Here is a 24389-nt window from a genome sequence, read left to right as displayed (position 1 = left end):
AGGTTAATGCTATAATCAGCTATTACGTCGGCACATACGACTTTAGCTGTTGTTCAAATATAGCAACAGAGTATAGAACACCCAAGCTAGAAAAGTACAGGTCTGAAAATTAAACTCTGGGCAACAACTTCTTTTGAAAATAAATATGTTTTTTAAAAGTTTATCATTAATGCTGTTTTTAAAATAAAATTCTTTTTTTAAATGCTGAATGAAAAAAGCCAATCTCAAAAAATCGCATTTATGTAACATTCCCAAAATGACAAAATTATAGAGTTGGAGAACAGATTAGTGGTTGCCAGGAGTTAGGCATTGGGAGGCTAACGGAAATGACTATAACCATAAAAGGGTAGCATGACAGGGGTTTCTGTGGTGATGGAATAGTTCTGTATCTTGATTACTGTAATGGTCATACAAATCTACACATGATATAAAATGACACTGAACTACACACATACTTTATACCAACATCATTTTTCTGGTTTTGATATTGTTAGGTAACATGTAATTGATGGGAAAAACTGGGTGAAGAGTAACCAGGACCTCTCTGAACTCTTTTCCCAACCTGTGAATCTTCAATTATTTCAAAATCAAAAAATCAAAAAAAAAAAAAAAAAAAAAAAAAAACACCAAAACTAAACTAAGTATGTTAGATTAAAAACATATTTCACAGAATCATTTATGAAACCTGTAAGATTAAATAAAACTCAAGCCTATGCAATTATTTTTTTTATCATCTGATTTTCCATTTTGTATACAAACTACCCATGATCTTGATAAAAGCAAGGAAAGAGTAGAAATGGAATAGGTTTTATGATTGGTCTTGCTGTCAGGATGCTTGTTGTTCATGAGAACATGAGTAACATAGACCACTTAAGCAGCAACTATCTGCATGTCTTACAAAGGGCAGGTAATATATGATGTGCAAAAAACAAAAACATGCACTTAAAGGCTTATCTTAAAATCCATAAGACTTTGCCACTAAAAACAAAACAGAAAGCCAAAAAAAAAAGAAAGAAAAGAAAAAGGTAGAAAGCCATGGAACAGCATACCTGAAGCCTTAAAAATAAAAAACAAATGTTATGATTTCTGTATGCTAATGAAGATCCCACTGTGCATATGATTATGTGTAATTTGCAAAATACATTATTAGACTTATATGATTACCAAACAAGAGATTTTTTTTTTTAGGTACACGTGGCAATAGTTTCTACAATTCAAACATCTCTCTGGCTAAATTAATATAAATTGCTGCCACATACCAGTAATAAATAAGAGACAAAAAGAATTCCAGAAGGTGGGATGCAAATTAAACACAGCCAGTATAAGTTCTTCTCACTTGAGCTTTAGACAGAAATCTTTTTATCACTGATTAAATGTAACATTCTGGGACAACATCAAAAACATGACTCCCCGATTCCATGTATCTCACACCTAAGCTGGCTCAACACTGGCTCATCATAACTCGGAATCTAAAGAGAGGTTGGCAGCACTTCATAAATACCTTCCTGTTCGCTCCTTTCTAGTGATGCAATCTGACCTACATTTCCAGTGCCCATTGAAACTTCATAGGAGGGGGAAGAGGAGAGTTTTTCATTTCTCCTACCCTCTGATTAACTAGGACAGCAAATGCCACTCAAGGGACTGCTACTGGGCAGAAGCAAAGGGGGGAAAAAGTCATGCCAGTAGGAAATTCCACAAGAGAACATTTAAAAATCCTGCATTCTCTGATTCTGCAAACAAACTGTCATGGCTTTACAAGACGACAGCAAAGAAGAGTTGCCCCACTTTACACCATAATCAGCCTAGAACACCAAGGGCTTTTATTTACTTCAGGCTCCCAGTGTGATGAAAATTAAACTTGAACTACAGACTCTCGTCCGTGCAACTGTCTTTTTGTAAAAATAAGCTTTTAATTTTACAATGATGTTAAGTTTACAAATAGAGTATAAAGACCATACAGAGTTCCTATATGCCCCACATCCTGTTTCCCCTATTGTTAACCTCTCCCATTAGTATGCTACATTTGCCACAACTAATGAACCAATACTGACATATCATTCTTAGCGGAGGTCCACATTTTATTCCAATTCCCTTAGTTTTTGCCTAATACCCATTTTCTGCTCCAGAATCCCATCCAGAATATCACATTACATTTAGTTGTCATATCTCTTTACTCCTCTTTGAAACCGGCAGTTTCTCAGACTCCTTTTCTGATTATCTTGACAGCAGTTTTGAGGAGTACTAGTTAGAAATTTTATAGAAAGTCTCGACTGTCCGATGGCTTTCTCATGGATTATAGGATTATCAGATTTGGGGAGGAAGACCACAGTAAAGTGCCATTTTAATTGCATCATATCAAGTGTACGTTTATCATTGTTCATGTTACCTTGATCATCTGGCTGAGGTAGCGTTTGTCACGTTTCTCCACTGTAAAGGTTTATTTCCTCCCTTTCCCTACTATACGCTTCAGAAGGATGTCACTAAGTACAGCCCACATTTAGGGGATGGACAGTTATATTTTACCTCCTTTTGGGAGATTATTGCTAGAAATCATTGGAAATTCTTCTACATGGAAGATTATCTATTCTTTCCTATTTGCATACTTGGCCAATCATTTATTTACATCAGTATGGACACACAGATATTCCTTTTATATTAATATTTTATTTTTACTTGTTTATATATTTATTAGCACCATTACATTAGATATGTATATTGCATATTTCATTTGTATTTATTTTACATCTTGGGTTATAATTTAAAGTTATATTATTTAGTTGTTTAAATTGTCCTAGCTTTGACCCACTGGGAGCTCTTTTAGGCTCCTGTGTCCCTTTGACACACCCCATCAGGTACGTTGTGTGGTGTTTTTGTTTTTAATTGGTGTGTTTTGTTTTAGCACTTTCTTGCTTTCTGGCATCAGAAGATGCTCCAGGCTCATTTTGTTTATTCCCTGCCCCAGCCGTGGAATTAAGTCATGTCTGGTTCCTTTTATTGCTGAATGGATTTAGAAACCAAGGTCTGGGCAACTGGGTCCTATCATATAGTCTTTTAATGTTTGACACTTTAAAATTTCTACGTAAACTACTTCTATAGTAAGTCAACAATTATCTTTTAAGTATCTTCCTTTTGTGGTATAATATGATAAATCATGACGATGCTCAGTAATCAAACTACCATCTGACTGGCCACCTTTCAGGTTTGATATGGACAACAAATGCCTTATGATAATCAAATTCCTCCAAAAAAAATTTTTTTTCTGTTGTTAAGGGGGAAGAGAGAGGAAATCTAGATTTAAATGCAGCATGCTTGCTGTTCTAATCAAGAAGGTCTCCTCCTTTCTCCCCTCATTAACATTAAACAGTATGTCAACTCTTAATTACCTGAGCTAAAGGAAAATACAAATATCAGTTGGGTCTGGCTTTGAAATATATTAGTGAGGAGTTATGGCAGCAGCTACACCTTCCTATTTATGGTTTGTTTATTTTAATGTTACACAGTTTTTCTTCTTTGAAACTAAACTGATCAGCCCAACACAAGGACAGAACCAGGAGCTTCTGCAGCAGTGGGGGCACCTAGTGGGAAGCAAACAGATTTCTGTAGATAACTGCAGATAACTCTACAGACTGGAGTTAATCCCCTGCAACACACACAGGAAAATTCGACCTCAGACTCCAACCGTTTGTCTGTGTAAACAGGCAATGCTAATAAAATCTTTGGTGACCTCGGATTTGTTTTTTGTTTTTTTAGAAGAAAATAGGCTGGAGCCAGCCCCTAATACTGCTTTTCTCTGTCATCTTTTTCTCACTCATCTGACATTTATACTCAATCAACATTTCTTGAGCCTCTACTATGTACTAGGCAGCACATTATGCCTGGTGCTTCCAATTAATCCAATAGATTAGACAAACAATCAAGAGCCCTGTTCCCATTTTTACCTCCCAGCAGAGCTGCTGAAATTGTTGGGAAATAAGTCAGGATTTTACAACGCTAAAGGTACAAAATGGTTTGAAGAAGCACATGGTTTAATGTCTACTTATAATGTTGATATCAACACCTTAGAAAGATCATAACTTCCTTATCTGTAAAACAGATCTAAGCAAACCTACTTCACAGGGATATTGAATGGAAAGCACAGGCCTGGCATACACAATGGGTTCTGTAATATTAGTTCATGTTCACATTTTGCATTTCATCATAAACATACCCAGGAAATACTAGGACTGCACCAGTAAGGTGACTGGTTCACTGTCTTTTTTTTTTTTTTTTTTTTTTGGCAATTTTATTATCTTTGTAAACACTAAAATCACGATCTTTTAAAAATAAAAAATGTCTGTTCCTATGTGCAAGTCAACCTGTGTTTGATAAACAATGCACATTCATCGAGGAGGCATGGGCCAGAACGGACAGGAAACATGTATTAACAACAGCAGCTAACATTGTCTGAAAGCTTATTTTTGTGCCTGGCACTGTGTGGATGTTACACCAAAAGCCCATGAAGCAGACATTTTAATAAGCCCTAATTTCCAAATGAGAAACTGAGGCTATAGAGGTAAAGTAACCTGCGTGAGGTTGCCAGGCAATCTACCCTCACAGAAAAACAGCACCAAACAACAGAATTCTACCAAACAACTGAACATAAACATCCATTCCTTACCTCACGCTCCTAATTCCTTTTCAAACACTAGTGCTGGGTGCTACAGTGGAATGAAACCATCAGCTAAAATGCTTCCTTTGCTACAGAGATGCAAACTGGGAGAAGGGCTATAGGCACTTTGGCCCCCAAAGGGGACTGCAAAGTGGGACTTCCCACTTCCAAAAGATTTTCAATACATAAAACTCATCAAGGTCTCCCTACAGCGTTTTACAGAAAGCAGCAACTCCCCGGCCTAGCCTGCAAGACTCTTCCCCCTGTGACCCCAGTTCTTGCCTTGGGACATTTGTACTACATTCTACTTCTGGATGGAGCTAACTTTTTTTTTTTTAATGTTTATTTTATTTTTTTTTTTGAGAGAGAGAGAGAGAGAGAGAGAGCACTCCAGAGTGAATGAAAGAATCCCAAGCAGGCTCCACCATGTTAGCACAGAGCCAGATAGGGGGTTTCATTCCACAAACCCTGAGATCATGACCTGAGCCAAAATCAACAGTCAGATGCTCAACTGGTGAGCTACCCAGGTAATTTTGGCCCCTGGACCCAGCTAACTTCTTTAGGACTCAGTTTAGAAGTCATGTACCCCTTCATATAAATGGGAGTAATCCCATACTCTGATTCCATAAAACTGGTTTCAGTCCACTTCTTCATGAATGTCAATATCCTAAGAATGAGCATCCATACTACCCTGTATCAAAGACCTCCCTACAGGTTTTACCCCTAGGACAATCACATAGAGGTGTGGAGAAGAGCAATCAGTTTTTGTAATTAAACAGATCAGGATTTAAATCCTGTTTTCTATTTACAGTGACCTTAAGCAAGTCATTTCACCTCTATGATAAAGTTTAATTGAGGAGATAACACAAGCACAGTGCATAGCACATACTAAGTGCCATACTACAGATAAGAAATTGAAGTCTCAATTAGCAAGATACCACAAGTCACAGAGCTGATGAGTGGTAGCGGGTCAAGGCTTAACGACAGTTCTTTTTCCTTCTTTCTACAATTCTTTATTGAGCACCATTATTAAACACCATGCTTGGACTGAAGCCATTGCTGTGAAAGAGACATGTAACCTGCTCTCAACGTACTTACATTCTGGTAATGAAGACACCCATCATTTACACTGATAAATGTGAAAGTGCTTGAGGAAGAAGAGCAAAGTGCCTGATTATATATGGGTTTTAGAACAAGTAATAAGATCCCTGAATTTTGTCTGGAAGGTCAGGTAAGACTTTGGTAAAGAGGCAGCATTTCAACTAGGACCAGGAGGCAGAAGAGACGTTCTTAGATGAGGGTGGAGCAGGCAACCTTGAAGCCAAGGGAATCTCAAGAGAAAAGACTGTCATAGTATGGTGTGTCTGAAGAACTAAAAGGCCAGAGCACCTGAGGCTAGAGATACAGGAGGAGCCAGATCAGAGGACCACAGAGGGACATGGTAAGGGTTTTCAACACCATCCGTCCTTGAAGCAATGGGAAACCACCAAAAGATTGGCTGCCTGTGATGAAACAGTATTAAAAGACTCACTCTGATCCCAGCTCCTTGAGCTCAGGGCCTTTTGGTATCTTTTTGTCATCTCTATTTCTAAAACATAGGAAGGTGTAAACTTTTGGTAAGTTATTGTGAGCCATAGGAAAGATTCTCTGGTAAAGACCAGACTAAACCACCTCTCCCTCATTAATCCCACAGCTGATGCTTCTATTAAAGGACCTATCACTGATTACTACAGTTGGGTGTGGACCTCTTTTCACTGGTCTTAAATTCTGGAAAGCAAAGTAGGTATCTTATTTATCTTTTCATCTCTCAAAGCCACGTGCTCAATAAAGTCAAGGATCGAAACAGACCCTCTTTTAATAGCTTAAAATCCTTCTTATATTTCTAAATCAGCTGAGTGAGAATTTTGTTGCCAATTCATCTATGGTAAATAGATCTGAAGGGATAAAATGCAAGGATAAAAAAAAAAGTTCCACTTTTACAGCTTAACTTGCTTTTATAAAGATTTTATTTTTAAGGTCGCCTAGGTGGCTCAATCATTTAAGCAACCCACTCTTGGTTTCAACTCAGGTCATGATCTCATGGTTCATGGGTCTGAGTCCCACTCAGACTGTTGGACTGAGTCCCACTCAGACTGTGCGGGTAGCACAGGAATGCTTCCTGTGCGGGTAGCACAGGGCCTGCTTGAGATTTTCTCTCTCTCCCTCCCTCTCTCTCTGCCCCTCCCCTGCTCGTGCATGTACTCTCCTTCTCTCTCAAAATAAACTCAAAAAAGAATTATTTAAAGAAATATTTTATTTTTAAGTAAACTCTACACCCATGGGGTCTTGAACCCACAACCCCAAGATCAAGAGTTGCGTGCTCTGAGTGAGCCAGCTAGGCACCCCCACAGCTTAACTTTAACAATAAAAACCCATTTCACCAATGTGTGACCAAAAGTATACTTTTTATATTTTAGGATAAATCACTTGTACAGTTCACATGCATTATTTTTTTTTTAATTTTAACCAAAACCAAAATGCCCCAGGAGAAGGTCTTTCAGTGATTTTCCAATTCTTTCGAGAATTGTTCAGATTAGAATATTTAATTACTCTGATAAGAGTAGGGTAACTGTTTGGACTCTATTAAAAGATAGAACTTAGTCATAATCAATAGCTCATATGCTTCATGGTTTATTTGGGGATTTCAGGAGGTGAGAATGGTGAGCCAGCAGGATGAAATCACGAGTATGAATATGCCTAGGGTGTGCTAGTAACTCTCCATCGGCCACCACTCTGGCCCAGCTCAATGCACCAAAGACTTGACGTCTATGGGTAGCATCATTGGGTTAATACAGGCAGGCCTTGGGGCGCCCGGGTGGCTCAGTCGGTTGAGCGTCCGACTTTGGCTCAGGTCGTGATCTCACAGTTTGTGAGTTCGAGCCCCGCATCAAGCTCTGTGCTGACCGCTTACTCAGAGCCTGGAACCTGCTTCAGATTCTGTGTCTCCTTCTCTCTCTGCCCCTCCCCAGCTCACGCTTTGTCTCACTCTGTTTCTCAAAAATAAATCAATGTAAAAAAAATTAAAAAAAATACAGGCAGGCCTCCAGGTGAGTTTGGCCAATAGAAGGCACTGAAAGAAGATCAAAGAGGGAGGAAAGAAAGTGGAGGAGGGGAGCATTGCTTTCTTATTCCCTCTCTGCTCTGGGCTACAGATTCAGGCAGTGGCTGAAACCCTCCGGGGCTATAGCTCCTGCCAGACAGCGTCACAACCCCCGCCCCCTGCCGTGGCTCCAGGTCTCTCGCCAGACTTCAGTAAAGCTACCTCTTCTCTTTGCTCCTTTGGATCTAATAGTGATAATGGTTTTCTGTTGCTATTAGTTCCTGGGTGACAGGAACCGCATGTTACCCTTAACATTCCTCTGAAAATAATCCTTTCATTAGTCCTCAGAACCATCTGAATGGGCTCAGTTTCCTGCCAGACCTAAGAATTCAAACTATAGACTTGCAAAACCAGCAATCTCCCTCCTTAGCATATAGCAGTTATCATCACAATGGTTATTCATCTCCCAAAGCAACACCTTCAGACCTAGCCTTGCTTGTAAGCTCTTACAATGCTCCAGCAGAAATGACACCTTTTAGGGGCGCCTGGGTGGCTCGGTCAGTTGCGCGTCTGACTTGGGCTCAGGTCCTGATCTCACCGCTCGTGAGTTCGAGCCCCACGTCGGTCTCTAAGCTGACAGCTCAGAGCCTGGAGCCTGCTTTGGATGCTGTGCCTCTCTCTCTCTGCCCCTCCCCCCACTTTCTCTCTCTGTCTCAAAAATAAACAAACATTAAAAAAAAAAAGAAATGACACCTTTTAAACTGGTCAGTACAGGAGAACACTGGAGGGTGCTCTTGAAAGACAGCTGGCAGAATGGAGAGCCCAAAGCAATTCTCTAGGCAGGAGTCTGTTACGTGTCAAGAAGAAAAAGCATTGTATTTTCACACAGAACACCAAGAAGTTGTATCACTGCCTGGGGAAGTCGTCCTGCGTGGTTTCTCCCACCTGAGGATCTGCTTACCACTAGGCCAAGGCACACAGAAAGAGAGCCAACCATCTTGTATTACTAGCCACTTGCCCATGAGCTTTCCTTCTTTCGCTCTTTCATCCCGGGATAAATCTTTCTTCTACACTAAGGCAAAAGATGAGCAAGTTGAGAAAATTCTAACTGTTCAGCCTTGCCTGTCGCTTTAACAGATCTGACCAGATTAGCACTTTTCTTTTCCACAGGAGAGGCCTGGCATATGCTTATACCATAATCTGCTCTGAGCTCCTTCGGATTCTTCTTTTATCAAGGCGACCGGATTTGAGGTTAGATGTTAATTGAAATCACCTGGGAATATCTAAACAAAGTTTTGTTTTTGTTTTGTTTTTAAAGTTTATTTATTTTGAGAGAGAGAGAAAAGTGCAAGCAGGGTAGGGGCAGAGAGAGAGGGAGAATCCCAAACAGGCTCCGCGCGGCCAGCACAGAGCCTGATGTGGGGCTCCAACTCACAAACCATTGAGATCATGACCTGAGCTGAACTCAAGTGCAGGACGCTTAACCGACTGAGCCACACAGATGCCCCTCACCTGGTAGGATCTAAACACTCCACCTTGTTTTCACTTAGTACAAGTAACCTGAAGATGACTATATTTCTGAATATTGGGACATTTTTTTGAACAAGAGTTGATTTAAAGAATTCTTCTAGGGGGCTGATAAGAATTGATGTGGCTTCTTTAACAAGCGACCCCACCAAGAACTTCAAACGTCTCCCGCTGCAACCAGTAGACATTCAGAGTTAACATAAAAGAGTTGCTAAGATAAAGACACAGGCAGACAGACAGTAGTCTGCAGAAAAGATGCTCTGCCTCACTTCAGCCAAGCCTAGTCAAGCCTAGTCAAGCGGTAAGATAGCTCTCTTCTCCCACCTTGGGGTGCAGGGGAGAAGCCTCTCTCTCCTGCCTTGGGCAACACCTAAGAGGCAGTGAGATTAACAAAACTTGATTCCCACTACATATCCATTCCTATCACTCATTAATTACCCTTACTTATAAACATTCATTCCAAAGGATATTTAATTGGGAAACTCTATAACCAGCTGGGTGGATCTACATCAAATATTAATAGTGGTATCTTTGGGTAGTGGAACTATGAGTAACTGTTACTTCCTTCTGCGCCTGTGAAGTTTTCTAATTTTTCTACAAATACCTATTTTTTCTTAGTTGTTCTAAGAGGGGGTTAACTCAAACACTTGATTTTTGCAATCAGGAAAAAGTTATGAACCAAAAACCCTGCAAACATTCAAATATTTCAGTTTTCCACGAGAACCAGATTTATGTAATTTTTTTATGGAATTCTTAAAAATCAAAATCATATTTTTTAGCTTTTGTGTATTTTAAGATTTTCAATACTATACTTTATAACTTTTGTTTTAAAATAAGAAACCAGGGGTGCCTCGGTGGCTTAGTCAGTTGACTGCCCCACTCTTGATTTCAGCTCAGGTCATGATCCCAGGGTCGTGGGATTGAGCCCCACGTTGTGCTCTGCCCTGGAGTGTGGTGCCTGCTTGGGATTCTCTCCCTCTCCCTCTACTCCTCTCCCCCTCTCGCGCTCCCTCTCCCTCAATAAAATAAAACCATTCAAAATGTGAAAAACAAAGCTAAACTGGATTTAGCATGTAATTTCTATCCAGGACATATCACAACCTTCACTGAGATCATGTAGGCTCTTTTCATACTCTAAAGTACCAACACAGATTAAAAAAAAGGGGGGGGGGGGAACTGTTTCTCTCTGTAAATACACCACTCAGATAATACCATATGTAGTTATATGGTTAAGAGACTACAGATACAAAGAGTGGCATTTCTTCCACTACAAATGCTAGCCAATAAAAATTTTCCAGTCTACAGCTGATTAATACTTGATACCTGGTCTATGGAAAGGAAAGTTAATCATTGCTGGCTGTTAGCTAAATCAACAGACACACTAAGAAAACTGTGTCCTATCACATCATGACTGCTGTTTACTATGCAAATGGATTTTTCAGTTTAGCTCCATCATTGTTCTAAACAGAAAACTGGAATACTATCTTTTCTAGGAGCTACTGTTCTCATAATCTATAATAACTAAACACATATTACTCACTGTCTTGTAGTGATGAAATATATTCACACGGAATCTCAAAAACCATAAACATTTTTACTAGCTTCAGGAAGCTAGTAAATTTGAACAAGTGATTCCTTTTAAACTGTCCTAATGTAATGGCAAATGGTCTCTTTTCTAACTTCGATTTCCAAATGATTTATAGTTATAAGTACCAGAACAATAATAATCAACAGGATGGGTAGTGGAGGGAGTAGCAAATGGGGTCTTAAATATCTCCTTTCAAAGCAACTAAGAAGAGCTATGTTCCAAAACACTAAAAATGTCTTTGTGTTCAGAATGTTAAAACTTAAACACAGCAGTGAACAAAATATAAAGAGATGAAAAGTATGCATTTTTCAATGAAGAACTTCGTAGACACTCTTTTCAGGATTAAGTTCAAGGATTCTAAAGGTTCAAAATACCTGCAAAAATGAGGCAAACTAGAAATGCAAGAGAAAAAAAGTCTCTGACTAGTGTTAACATGTTTAGAAGCTGTAGAAATCAGCACCTGAAACAAATCAGGAAAAGAGCATTTAAAAACTAGTGTTAAATGTCAGGACAAGGTTCTAGAAGCTATGGAGAAAGTCTTAAGATGTGTCTATTTACAAAAAGTTCTGGCCAAATAAGAGCCACCACATTACCACTATGACCGTGTTAATGGTGCAAACTACAGTGACACCTTACAAGCAAGGGGAAAGGGCCTAACATACAACCCTATTGTTAACAGAACACTGTCTAGAGACCCTAATTAAACAAAAGTGTCAAGTACTCCTCTCAAAATCACTCGTAGTGGTGGGCCTGAACAGCAGAAAACAGAGCAGACCGTTTAAAAGAAGAGTCCAGGGGCTGGGAAGACAAGTGACGACACCACAAGGTGGTAATTACACCGTGGTAAAATAAAAAAGGCCAGACTGAAGGGCTCCAAGAGGTACTTCAAAACCAGCTAATCTAATCATGGCAAGAAGAGGTGGGACAAATCAGCTTCTCAACGGACTGTGGGGAAATAAAACACACCGGTCCTCCACGTCAAGAATAAACAAAAGGGAACTACCTGCATCACACAACAATGTCCCCACAGTAATAAAGGCCAAACATATATTCACCTAGCTCCAATTTATCCCCAAAACTTGAGAAACCACAAGAGAGGCTTCTTGAACAGTCCTCAGCAAAGGCATGAGTAGTCACACCTCGGTTTTCCTGCTAACAGTCCTTTGTTGCAGGGGAAATGGCTCACCTTTCCTAAAACCATATGCTTAGATGAAAAATAGGGAAAATACGTTTTTCTGACTTCAAATGGTTATTAAACAAAATACGAATATATATGTATATATGATACATGTATATTTGATACATATGAATGTGTATATATATATGTGTGTGAAAATGCTCTGAATAAAAATCACACTGCATTTGCACATTTTACTGCTAGAAACATAGTGTAACTTCTATGCTAAAGGCTATACAGATGCAGGTTGTTCCTTCAGCCCATAAGACCTAAATGTTTATTTGTAAGACCTAAAATGTTTATTTGTGGGGCACCTGGCTGGCTGAATCGGTTGAGCATCTGACTTCCGCTCAGGTCATGATCTTGTGATTCGTGAGTACAAGCCCCAACTCAGGCTAGCTGCTGTCAACGCAGAGCCCGCTTCAGATCCTCTGTCCCTCTCTATCTGCCCCTCCCCCGCTTGTGCTCTCTCAAAAATAAATAAAACATTAAAAAAATAGTTTAAATAACAAAAAAATAAAACGCTTATTTTTAAGTAGCAAGGTTACAACGACAGCCAGTAGACACCTGGAGAAGACAGAAAAAGAAAAGCAGGGCAGTATGGGGAACATTTAGTGCAGGAACCAATAATTACATTTATCTGTATCCTAAGGGGATCACTATTCACTAGGTAAAAATGTTCCTAACAAGAACCCTGTAACCAATAAATGGTCAAATTACAGTTCATATGATTTCCTTTTAAAAATCAGGGAAACGATAGAAAAGATGACTATGCAAAAAATGGATAAATTTGTTATTGCTCTTAGAATGATAAGCACTTATTACTAGCAGAAATGGAAACAGATGGTGAAGAGTCACAAAGGTACTTCTCAAACTGGGGTTTAAGAACCTTCAGAGGCCTGTGGGGTTGGGAGGGAAAGGGGTGAACCAGAGGTCATGAAGGGGTTGCAAATAGATGTGTTTAATAATGCACAAAGCGGCTCGTACAAATGTTCAGACAGTAGACATCTGTGGGTTCTATCAACTTTGCATTCACTCCCCTGCTGGGGAACACCGCCACGCCCCCAAAAACACCACCACCAGCAGGTAGTTTCTTGGTGAAGCAGGAACCAAGGCACCTTCCAGGATCCGGTCTGATCTCTCCGTAGAGAATGTAGTTAAAAAGAGTTAGACACGTTAGTAAGTCCAGCACCCTGAGAAGGCTGTCCACTGAGGCCTGCTGGTTCTCTATTGTCAATTAGAAGAGCTACACCACATCCTTCGAATAACCTCCTTTTTTGCTTCTAGTAGCCCGATTTTGTTTCTACTACTTACAATGGAAGACCTTTAACCGATCAGCCATGATTTTCTGTCTAGGAGAGTCTATTTTCTCAACGATTTGGGGGGTAAAATGTAATTTGACAAGTAATTTTAAACTATTAGTTTTATGACAAAAACAAAGGGATGTTACCATGGAGTAGGCTACAGAATTCATGTAAAATTTTGAGATATTGGATTTTGTTTTTGAGATTTTTAAAGATATGCTTCTTCCCCCCTCCTCCCTCTCCCTCTCTCCCAGGAAAGCTTCTTTAGCAACGGATTTAAGAAGCACTGATCCAGGGAAAACCTTCCTTAACTTTTAGGATCTGCCTCTAACTTCTTAAAGATCTAGGACAAGTTACTTAACCTCCCTAAGGCTCACTTATCACAACTTTAAAATGGGAGTAATAATAGTACCTATCTCATAGAGAGGCGTTAGTTATCCTAAGAGATAACACAGGCAAGCACTTAACACTGTGCTTCACAGCAGAGTTTGTCAGTCATGGCAAACAAGGGCTAATGTACAAAAGCCAGGTGCATACTGTTTGCAAAGATGGCCACAACAATACCCCCACCCCGCTCCTGCCGTCAGCATGACCTGTCATATGTACTCTGCAGCATCTCCCATCAAAAGGTGGTGCCTACTTTCAACTCTTGGATCCAGACTGGGCTTGTGGCTTTCCTTGATCAACAGAATGTGGCAGAGTGACCCTGTGGGACTTCTAAGCCTAGGCCTCAAGTAGCGTTGCAGCTCTCACCTTCTTGAAACGTAACATCTCCACGTGACGGTATTTACCTGGTCTTAGCTGCTAGGTCATGTGGTGGTCAGATGAGCTGTCCCAGCTAGATGCCTAGACCTAGAGATTCCCTAGACTAGCTCTGACTGGAGCCTTCAGAGGGCGGCAGCCACATTAGTGACCTCAGGCCCAACAAGAGCAGCAGCAGAACTGCCCTACCCTAATTCTGTGTAAATGGTCATTATTTTAAGCCACAAAGTTTTGGAGTGGATTCTTCTTGGTCTACAATACATAACTGATATGTATACTTAGTGAATTACCATAGTATTTCTAGATTTTTTTATTCTACTCATTTCCTAAAATTCCCTACAAACAAACCCAAAGCCCCTATCTTTGCAAATAAGTATGTCACAGCCTGCTGTGGTTGTACTTCTCATTCTTTATCACCAGGTCAATGTTTCTAATTTCACAGAAACATTGAAATATATCTCAGAACTTGGGGGTTTAGGGTGGAAAGTAAAACATACCCCCAAACCAAAATAACTTAAGTGAAAATAAAGTGAAAATTTTCTAAAATTATCACAGGTACACCACAAGGATGCAGGTGCAAACATAGTTGAGCTAAAAATGAAGTAACTGGCTGAAAGAAAAAAAAAATGAAACAAAATTGCTCTGATTCATTCAATAATAGAAATCAAAACAGACTCTCCCTTCTAACAGTTTTTGTGCCTGGCATTTTCTTCAATATGCTTTATTATTATTATTTTAATGTTTATTTTTGAGAGGGGGAGCATGAGTGGGGGAGGGGGAGAAAGAGAGAGAGGGAGGCAGAGAATCAGAAGCAGGTTCGCGCTGTCGGTGCAAAGCCTAATGCGGGGCTCCAACTCACGATCCATGACATCATGACCTGAGCCAAAGCCGACGCTCAACTGACTAAGCCACCCGGGTGCTCCTCCTTCCATATACTTTAAAGATGACCAAAACCTTCTTTTATTTGTTTTTTTAAACGTTTATTTATTTTTGGGACAGAGAGAGACAGAGCATGAATGGGGGAGGGTCAGAGAGAGAGGGAGACACAGAAATCGAAGCAGGCTCCAGGCTCTGAGCTGTCAGCACAGAGCCCGACGCGGGGCTTGAACTCACAGACTGTGAGCCGAACTCAGACACTTGACTGACTGAGCCACACAGGAGCCTCCCAAAACCTTCTTTTAAAGGTTTGTCACTATGCATTGTCAACAGGAAGGAAATGCTTACTTTAGGTCACTATCCATTCAACAAATATTTATGGAGTACCACGTCTAAGCTAGTGAGCTGTTAGCCCCTGAACAACTTGATAGCGGACAGGGACAGCACGGGTAAAGGGAGCATGATGTGACTAGGCTGAACCTCGATCACACTCCTGTCTTGGTCAAGGTACCTACCCGCTCTGGTTAGAGGGTTTAGGCTGGTGAATGTGGCAAACAAGGCTCTGCCCTCATGCAAGCATGCCTCTAGAAGGAGGGAAATATTAGCAGCTGACATCATCACCGATACTATCACTATCATTACCATTGTTACCATGTACCTTTACCCATCCCACCACTTCTTCCTCCTTAATGACTGCTAAGTATCTGGCACTCTACTAACCACTTGCTGCCTTCAATCTTCACAACTTACCAAGGTATTGCCTGCATTTCCATTCATTCATCCGTTCATTTGTTCATTCATTCAGTAAGCTCTACATCCAACGGGGCTTGAACTCGTGACCCTGAGATCAAGAGTTGCATGCGTGCTCTACCGAGGGAGCCAGCCAGGCGCCCCTGTATTGCCAACATCTTACATATGAGGAGACTGAGGCCCTAAATGGAGAAAAGTAACACAGATAGTAAGTAGTGAAGCTCAGGTTTTAAATGCTACACTATACTGCCTCCATACACACAAATTACTTATGATATTACAGGAATTTCAACAGGGGAGAATCTTTCACAAGAAATGAGGCACAATGTACTATCATGCAAATGTGTTCAGTAAGTTTCTTCTGAAAACTGTTACTTCTGTATGGATTTTTTTCTGTCCTATTAGAAAGGTCTGGAAAATATTCTTATTATCAAAATAGAAAGCATTTTAAAAAAAAAAACAGAAAACATTTTTAAGATATATGAGAAAGCGTATTTCACATCTAATACAACACACACTATGAAGGGAAGTAGTCAAGACAGTTCAATCAGCCACAAATAGATATTTTCATTGCTATATTTATTCTTCAGTATCTTTATTATTTTTCCTGATTATAAAAGCAAATGCTACATGAGAGAAATGTATTTTTTTAAAACACCCACAATCTTATTACCTAGAGATAACAAATTCCCATTTTTTGGGATATATCCTTTCAGATACTTCCTTTTAAGTTTCTATACACGGGGTTTTGTCCACCTTAAGAAATCATACATTAATAACAAAAAAATTCACGCGTTACACATATTCTTATACTACCCTCTTTTTCCTAAACATCATTCTATGTCAATGAATATCGGCCTGCATCATCTTTTTTAAGATTTTATTTTTAAGTAATCTCTACCCCAACATGGGGCTCAAACTCACGCCGTGATCAAGAGTTGCACGCTCTACTAAGACAGCCAGACACCCCTTGCATCATCCCTTTTAATTTTTTTTTTTTAACATTTATTTATTTTTGAGACAGAGACAGAGACAGAGCATGAATGGGGGAGGGACAGAGAGAGAGACACACAGAATCGGAAGCAGGCTCCAGGCTCTGAGCCATCAGCCCAGAGCCCGACGCGGGGCTCAAACTCACGGACCGCGAGATCGTGACCCGAGCTGAAGTCGGACACTTAACCAACTGAGCCACCCAGGTGCCCTGCATCATCCCTTTTAAAGACTGCACAGTATTTCACTGCATGGTTAGGTCCTGATAGACTTAATCAGTCCTTTCACAAGCATTTGGCTTACTTTCTATGTTTTGCTATTATTACTATTTTTTTTTAATTTTCTAATGTTTATTTTTTGAGAGAGAGAAAGAGCATGAGCAGGGAGGGGCAGAGAGAGAGGGAGACACAAAATCTGAAGCAGGTTGAGCAGAGAGCAGAGAGCCCAACGAGGGGCTCCAACCCAGGAACTGAAAGATCATGACCTGAGGGGAAGTCCGACGCTTAACCTAGTGAGCCACCCATGCGCCCCCTATGTTTTGCTATTATTAAAAAATGGGGCAATGAGCAGTCTAGCACACACACCTATGTACATTTGACCATTTCTTTAAGATAAATTTCTAGATGTGGACTTGCCATTTTAGGACTTTGAATGCATATTGCCTAAATTGTCATCCAAAAAATATGTACCAAATTTGCCTTTAAAAAAAAAAAAAAAAAAGGAGGGGCGCCTGGGTGGCTCAGTTGGTTAAGCTTCTGACTTAGGCTCAGGTCATGATCTCACGGTTCGTGGGTTCAAGCCCCGCATCAGGCTCTGTGCTGGCAGCTCAGAGCCTGGAGCCTGCTTCGGATTCTGTGTCTCCCTCTCTCCTCTCCTCCACTGCTCATGCTCTATCTCTCTCTCAAAAATAAATAAGCATTAAAAAAAAATTTATAAAAAAAAAAAAGGAAACCCTTGGGCACCTGGGTGGTTCCATCGGTTGAGCATCCGACTTCGGCTCAGGTTATGATCTCATGGTTCATGAGTTCAGGCCCCTCATTGGGCTCTGTGCTGACAGCTCAGAGCCTAGAGCCTGCTTCAGATTCTGTCTCCCTTTCTCTGCCCCCCACCCCCACTTACACTCTGATTCTCTCTCTCAAAAATAAACACTTTTTGAAAACTAAAAAAAGAAACCCTTAAATTCTAAGAGCAATAACATACTACTACTATAGTACAATAAATTACTACTATCTGGATTAAATGGCAAAATATTTTAAAAACTGCATCTTATCTTTAAATATCTAAAATATTGGTGCATAACTGATATTACATTCAGTTTATATTTGGAGGGGGGAATTCTAAATTGCCCAGTAACTTCTAGTGGTTTTATTTTTAGCATAATGTTGTTGTTTTGAAAAGTTAAACTCCAAAAAAAACCATAGTTGAGGCAAAACAAGCAAATTAGTGGAGAATATTAAAAGGCAGAAAGGGAGGCAAAATATAAATGAATTAGTTACAGCAATTACCAGGTCACCAAATCTGCATCCCATACAATGACCAAGAGAGAAGGGTCAAGAGAGAGAAAAAGGGAAACTAAAAGCAGCAGCCCTCGGCGTCACAGCGATGGCCGGATGAAATTACACACAGACATATACATCTACATGCTCTGTACACATCAATCCTGGAGCTAGTCTCCAGAGGTTAGAGCACAAGAGGAATCTTTGTGTGCTTTAGTTAACCAAACATCATGCAGAAAGGAGGTGGGGGAGTCCACATACAGATTTCCTTAAGGTAAGAGCATCTAGTCAGCAGATTGATGGCCTAGTATATTAGTTACATCCGTCAGGACAAGGGGACAACAGGAACTTGAAGCATAAGACAGCTCCAAAGGCACCGATTCCTCTCAAAACCATCACACAGGACAGGGGTCAAACATCAAGACCTATGGAAAGCTGGGCAAGGTAAGAACATTTTTAACAATACATAAAACTTACTGGTGATATAGTAATATACTGCTAAGAAGGGATGGGGCGCCTGGGTGGCTCAGTCGGTTAAGCGTCTGACTTCAGCTCAAGTCATGAGCTCACACTCCGTGAGTTTGAGCCCCACGTCCAGCTCTGTGCGGACAGCTCAGGGCCTGGAGCCTGCTTCAGATTCTGTGTCTCCCTCTCTCTCTGCCCCTCCCCTGCTCATGCTCTGTCTCTCTCTGTCTCAAAAGTAAATAAAAACACTAAAAAAATGTTTTTTAAAAAAAGGGAAAGCCACACACTATAACTGAGAACAACTAACCTGACGGAGTTTCATCCTGATAGAGGAAGACAGGGGCCTTAGGTAATGCGGCCATACCAAAAGCATAGAATACTTAAGGCAAATGACACAGTGTGCAGGCAGGGGTGTGGGGGCAGGGGGTAGCTTGATGATGCCACAAACCTATAGGACTTAGGAGTCTAACATTCTTCTAGGCAAGGGGTCAGCAAACCACGGGTTATAGGTCAAATCTACCCGCTGTCTGTACACACCATGAGCCCAGAATGGCTTTTACATTTTTAAATGATTGGAAAAATAAAAACGTATTTCATGGCACATAAAAATTATATGAAATTCAAATGTCAGTGTCCGTAAAGTTTTGGTGGAACACAGCCACGGCCATTTGCTGATGTCTCTGGCTGCTTTCTAGATACACTGATAGAGTTGAGCAGGTATGACAGAGAGGATGGGGGTAGGAGAGGTGGCTGACAAACTGGAAAATGGCCTTTATAGAAAGTTTGCTGACCTCTCTTCTAGGCCATAAAACCATGTAGTTTTTTAATGGATCACAGCTCCAAACCTGTGCATGCTTGTCGGCTTGGCCCCTAAAATACCCAGCATTTAGACATAACCTGCCAGCCTAACAGAGAATGTAACCCCACTGTTAAGAACAGCAGACAGGTCCTGTAGATGCTGAGGCACCTGGCCATGGTAACCAGAAAGATCTGAAAGGCTTTAATGAGTTGGAATTAGGATGGTCCCTAAAGGTTTACACGGGAATATTTTGAAAAACCGTATTAGCTTTTCCTTTGAAAGACAAGAATGAAATCAGCCTCAAGATGCCTAGTACCTTTAAGATTTATACTAGGGGCCTAGGGCTGAGCAAAGCCTTTTGCTTTTATTATCTCATTTAATGGTCACCTCCTCCTGACTCAAAGAGGCTGGATGGCTCGAGCTGAACACAGCCAGAAAGCTTAGGAAATGGGAGTCAAACCCCATCACAGCTTGTGTCCATACCCCTACCCTCACTTGAAAGCAGGAGGCATGAAGGCTCACCACGAATAAATGAAAGGAAAAGACCACAGAAACAGTGGAAGCAAGTATGCTCTTACAGCCATGAGCATTATAAGTATTTTAATCACATCTGTCTTCTAACTAATAACACCTTCTCTTCCTTCAGTGTTTAGAGATAGGAAAATATAATTCAGTTCTTCCAGACTCCTTTCCCTGGTGAGAAACATCAATGCAGGTACCCAGTTGTGGAGCCATTTTAAAGACGTCAGAATTAGGCAGCCAAAGTTATAGGTGTAATTTCCACTCATGAAGTCCCTGGAACACCTGTGAGGGTCCGTGTCAGGAGCAGAGGAGCAAACATTTTCAGAGGCAATGGACTAGAAAGTACATGGGCAGTTTCTTAGTTTAGATTTTTCATTCAAATTACAAATGAAGAGAAAAAGTTAAGCGGAATCTTACACAAGGAGACAGCTATGATATTGGTGGGCTGGCACTGTTTCTTTCTGCCCAGCACTCGTGTCCTCAATTTCATCAATCACCATCATCTTCCCTCAACCTTCCCCCGGACCTCTACAAGAGAAGGACCACTTAATCCAAACTCGTTTTTGAAAACCTAATTTTTAAAAGATGTTTCAATTTGTTAATATTTTCATCATACTTTGAGAAATAATATAGATCATTACCACACACCATGTTTAGACGCATTCATTCATTCATTCACTCATTCAGGTGTTTATTAGTGTTACCTGCGCCTAGCTTCCAAGTCCTTCATACGGGCCAAGTGAGGGATTCAGAGTTTTTTTACACAGGAAACTTCATGCTAGCCTCCCCATACCTCTACCGCATAGGCTTTACCCAGATGAGGAGCTGGACGGTCAGGTAGGTTTCTTAACCACACTGAATGAAAGAACCCAGATCCGAACTTATATCTGTCTGACTGAGAAACTGTTTTTCCCATCACGCTCTGCTCAAAATGCTTACCTCCCAGTCACGTTTCAGATTTGCTGGACAGCAATAAGAAAGTGGAGCTGGGCGAACCATTTGCTTCAAGGGCTGGTTGTCAAGATCAAATCTCTGCTTATTGACCATCAGTCTATCTGGTCTAAACTTTTAAATATAATTTTAAAACAGGAGCACTTAGGTGGCTCAGTCAGTGAAGTATCCTACTCTCGAACTCGGCTCAGGTCATGGTCTCAACAGCTCATGGGTTCGAGCCCCACATCAAGCTCTGCCCTGACAGTGCAGGGTCTGCATGGGATTCCTCTCTCTTGTCCCTCCCCTGCTTACACGTGCACATGCTGTCTCTCCCCCATTCTCTCTCTCTCAAAAATAAATAAATAAATAAACTTAAAAAAATAAAAAGAGCCACAACGCACCCAAGAAGAGCATGTCAAGCCCTTTATGTGTGTGAATGGTTTATCAACTAACAGGCAATGCTTTCCTGTGGCAACAAAGTGGGAAGTGTTTTTGTACCTCTAAGACCACTTGACTAGACCCAAGACAACTTTAAACATCAAGTACTGTGCACAAAGACCTACATTTTCTTTTTTTCCTTTCAAGGATTATTCTCCCATTTTATTGAATAAAAACATACAACTCTAACATTTTGGGGCCCTGGACCTCTTTTATAACACAACCACAGACTTTCTCCCTAGAAAGGCACACATACACAAAAAGTTTTGGTCACAACTATAGGAAATTCAGGAATCTCTTGAAGTCAATTCATGGATCCCGAGAGGTCCAAAGACCTCATGACAACCCGTATTCTAAAAGCATACTGCAGGAGCACCTGGGTGGCTCAGTTGGGTAAGCGTCCGAGTACAGCTCAGGTCATGATCTCACGGTTTGTGGGTTTGAGCCCTGTGTCGGGCTCTGTGCTGACAGCTCGGAGCCTGGAGCCTGCTTCCGATTCTGTGTCCCCCTCTCTCTCTGCCCCTCCCCTGCTCACGCTCTGTCTCTCTCTTTCTCTCTCAAAAAAAAAATAAATAAATAAACTTAAAAAAATAAAAATAATAAAAAATAAAAGCATACTGCAGAAATGCCTACATCATTTCATAGGACCAGGGTAAAGACCTTATAGCCAGCTCTCTCACCATCCCTTATAATTTCAGAAGGCTAATAACAAATGAACACTCAAACAAACTTCCACAAGTAGACTCCCATATTCTCCAAGAAACCAGCAATCTAAGGACTTGAATAAAATCACCAAATCTAAAGTCATATAAATTCAAAGTCCAAATCGGTTTTGTTAGAGCTTAGAATCTGTTACTTCTTTCTGCCCACAAAGATTTCCTTATAAAAGAAACATCAGTATGGCCTAGAGCTTAGTCCTTCCTACTTTAACACTCGTGAGCATATTAAGATATAATTATATGAAAAAAGACTACTTCTAAATTACTAAAACATGTCCTGTTACTACACATATGAATAAAGTCAATTAAGAGAACTCACAAATGTTCATTTGCAAGATAAGTTATGTGGTTGGCAAGCAGACTTTAAACATTTCATAAAGGCTCAAATTTTGACGTGTTTCCAACCAGGTGGGTCAAGAGCTTTCAGAAATGTTTAGTTGTAGGTATACCTCAAACTTTAAAGTCTTTCAAATGTCTCTTGGTCTTGCTGCTTTATAAAATTTCTAGCACTGTCCAACATATTTTTAGTTACAAAATGAAGTCATAAAAGTGGCCAGAACTCCACCTGTGAATACCAGATAAAAATTTAAGTTACAAGGGGCAGTGATACTCTCCTATCAACAGCACCAGAGATTATTTTAAATCACTTAAGATACTGTTTCAAAATCATTATTTGATAACATGAAGTAACAAGCTGCTTACACAGGACATCATTTCACCCCTCGACAATGATCTTTTAAACAGTAATGACCCTCACCAAAATGCAGTTGGGATGTATAATCAAGCGACACTTTCAATGTACAGTTTGTAGTCCTAAGATTTAAGGTAAGTATTGCTTTGGTTAGAATATGTTCTCTCCTTCTAAAACCAAGAAAATGAACACAGCCTGAGTCCCGTGCACACACAGCGGTTAAGTCAGTATTATTTTAAGGCCAGGGGAGGCTTTTCACCCTAGCGGAGGTCAAGTTATACCTCACAACCTTCAAAGTAATCTTTTTTTCCTTTGTGCCCAAAGTCGAAGGTGCTAATTCTTGAGAGCAAGGTTTTAGAGCATTATCAGAGTTTCGACTTCCTATATGTGAATAAAATTTTACATATACGGATCTCCAACTAGGGATTAAACACACTTCACTGCCATACATTTGCATTTACAGCTCTCCCTCTTCGGAAGAACGGAGACAAAACAGGGAGAATGAACCCAAGTTTCGCAAAGAACCAAAAACAACCAAATCCAACCCACACAACTGCCTCAGCCCGGATGTGAAAGAGGCAGGGTACTTGGGGGGTGGGGGGTGGGGTGGCAGGAAAACTGGAAAATAACTTCACGCTCAAGAAGATACCAAACCTGGGTTAAAACTCACACACGTTTCTTCTGCCAAAGTGAATCTCCCCTGCTGGAGATCAAATCAGCTATACTGGTTCTGGTTTCCTCCAGCCTCTCCCCACCTAAATGTTGCCATTTACGAGAAACTCATCGAAGTTGAATCAAAGTGACTTTTGGGAAGAGATGCCAATATGATCTACAGAGTGCTCCGGAAATGTGTAACTCTACACACGAGGCAACGTTACTCCTTGGGCACCAACACCCACCCCCCCGCAACTTCACTTTCAACTTCCCCTTAAGATGCGGACAATCACAGAGACTTTTTTTTTTTTTTTTTTTTAAATCGGAGAGAGCATTAAATAAAGCACCGCTTCCAGGTCACCGATGAGCTCCCGGCGCCCCGGGGGGTCCGCGGGCATCGCGCTCCCCGGCCGCTCCGCCAATTCCTCCCGGAGGTCTCCCAAGTTTCTCTCCCCCCCCCCCACCCCCCCCTCCGCGAGCACCCGCCAGAGCCCGGGAGGGAAGGGGGCGGCCCCAGGCGCCGGAACCGAGCGACCTGGAACCCTGGGCCTTTGCGGCTCGCCGGCCGCGCCCGGCGCAAGTGCCCGCGTTCGAGACCCCGGGCGCGTGTGGGCGCCAACTTCGCGGGGACCCTCGCGCCGTGCCCCCGCGGCGCCCCTAGTCCTGCGCCTCCCGGGCCAGCCGCGTCCGGGCGTCCCCGCCACCCTCCCCGCCCCACGGCGGAGCGAGCCCACCCCCAGCTGCGGCAGCCGGGATGCGGCGGCGGGGAGGGGAGGGGGGCGGCGGTCCCCTTCCCCGGGAAGGCGCGGGGACCCGGAGCCGGGTGGCCCGCAGCCCCCGAAGCCCCCGGCGGGCGGCCGAGCGAGCTCACCTGGCGGCTGGCGGCGGCCTCCGGGGCGGCCTCTGGGCGTGGGCCGGGCGGGGGCGGCAGGGGGGGCGGCGGGGGCCGGGGCTGTAGCCGGGGCCGCCGC

General features: G+C 41.6%; 1 protein-coding gene across 3 annotated transcripts in view; it reads right to left on the bottom strand.

Annotated features, from left to right (window-relative positions):
- Positions 1-24346, bottom strand: part of ATXN7 (ataxin 7) — a 142547-nt gene extending 118201 nt beyond the window's left edge. Inside the window, exon 1 of one of the 3 annotated variants that reach the window (XM_043587861.1) lies at positions 24290-24346. The gene's annotated coding sequence lies outside the window, so the exon portion shown is untranslated. The remainder of the gene's footprint in view (positions 1-24289) is intronic. The other 2 variants (XM_043587857.1, XM_043587858.1) reach the window with 2 other exon arrangements.
- Between the last annotated feature and the right edge of the window lie 43 nt (positions 24347-24389).

This window comes from Prionailurus bengalensis, chromosome A2, assembly GCF_016509475.1.
Source record: "Prionailurus bengalensis isolate Pbe53 chromosome A2, Fcat_Pben_1.1_paternal_pri, whole genome shotgun sequence".
NCBI lineage: Eukaryota > Metazoa > Chordata > Mammalia > Carnivora > Felidae > Prionailurus > Prionailurus bengalensis.
The sequence above is the reverse complement of the archived record's forward strand: the minus strand, read 5'-3'. Positions and strand labels throughout refer to the sequence as shown.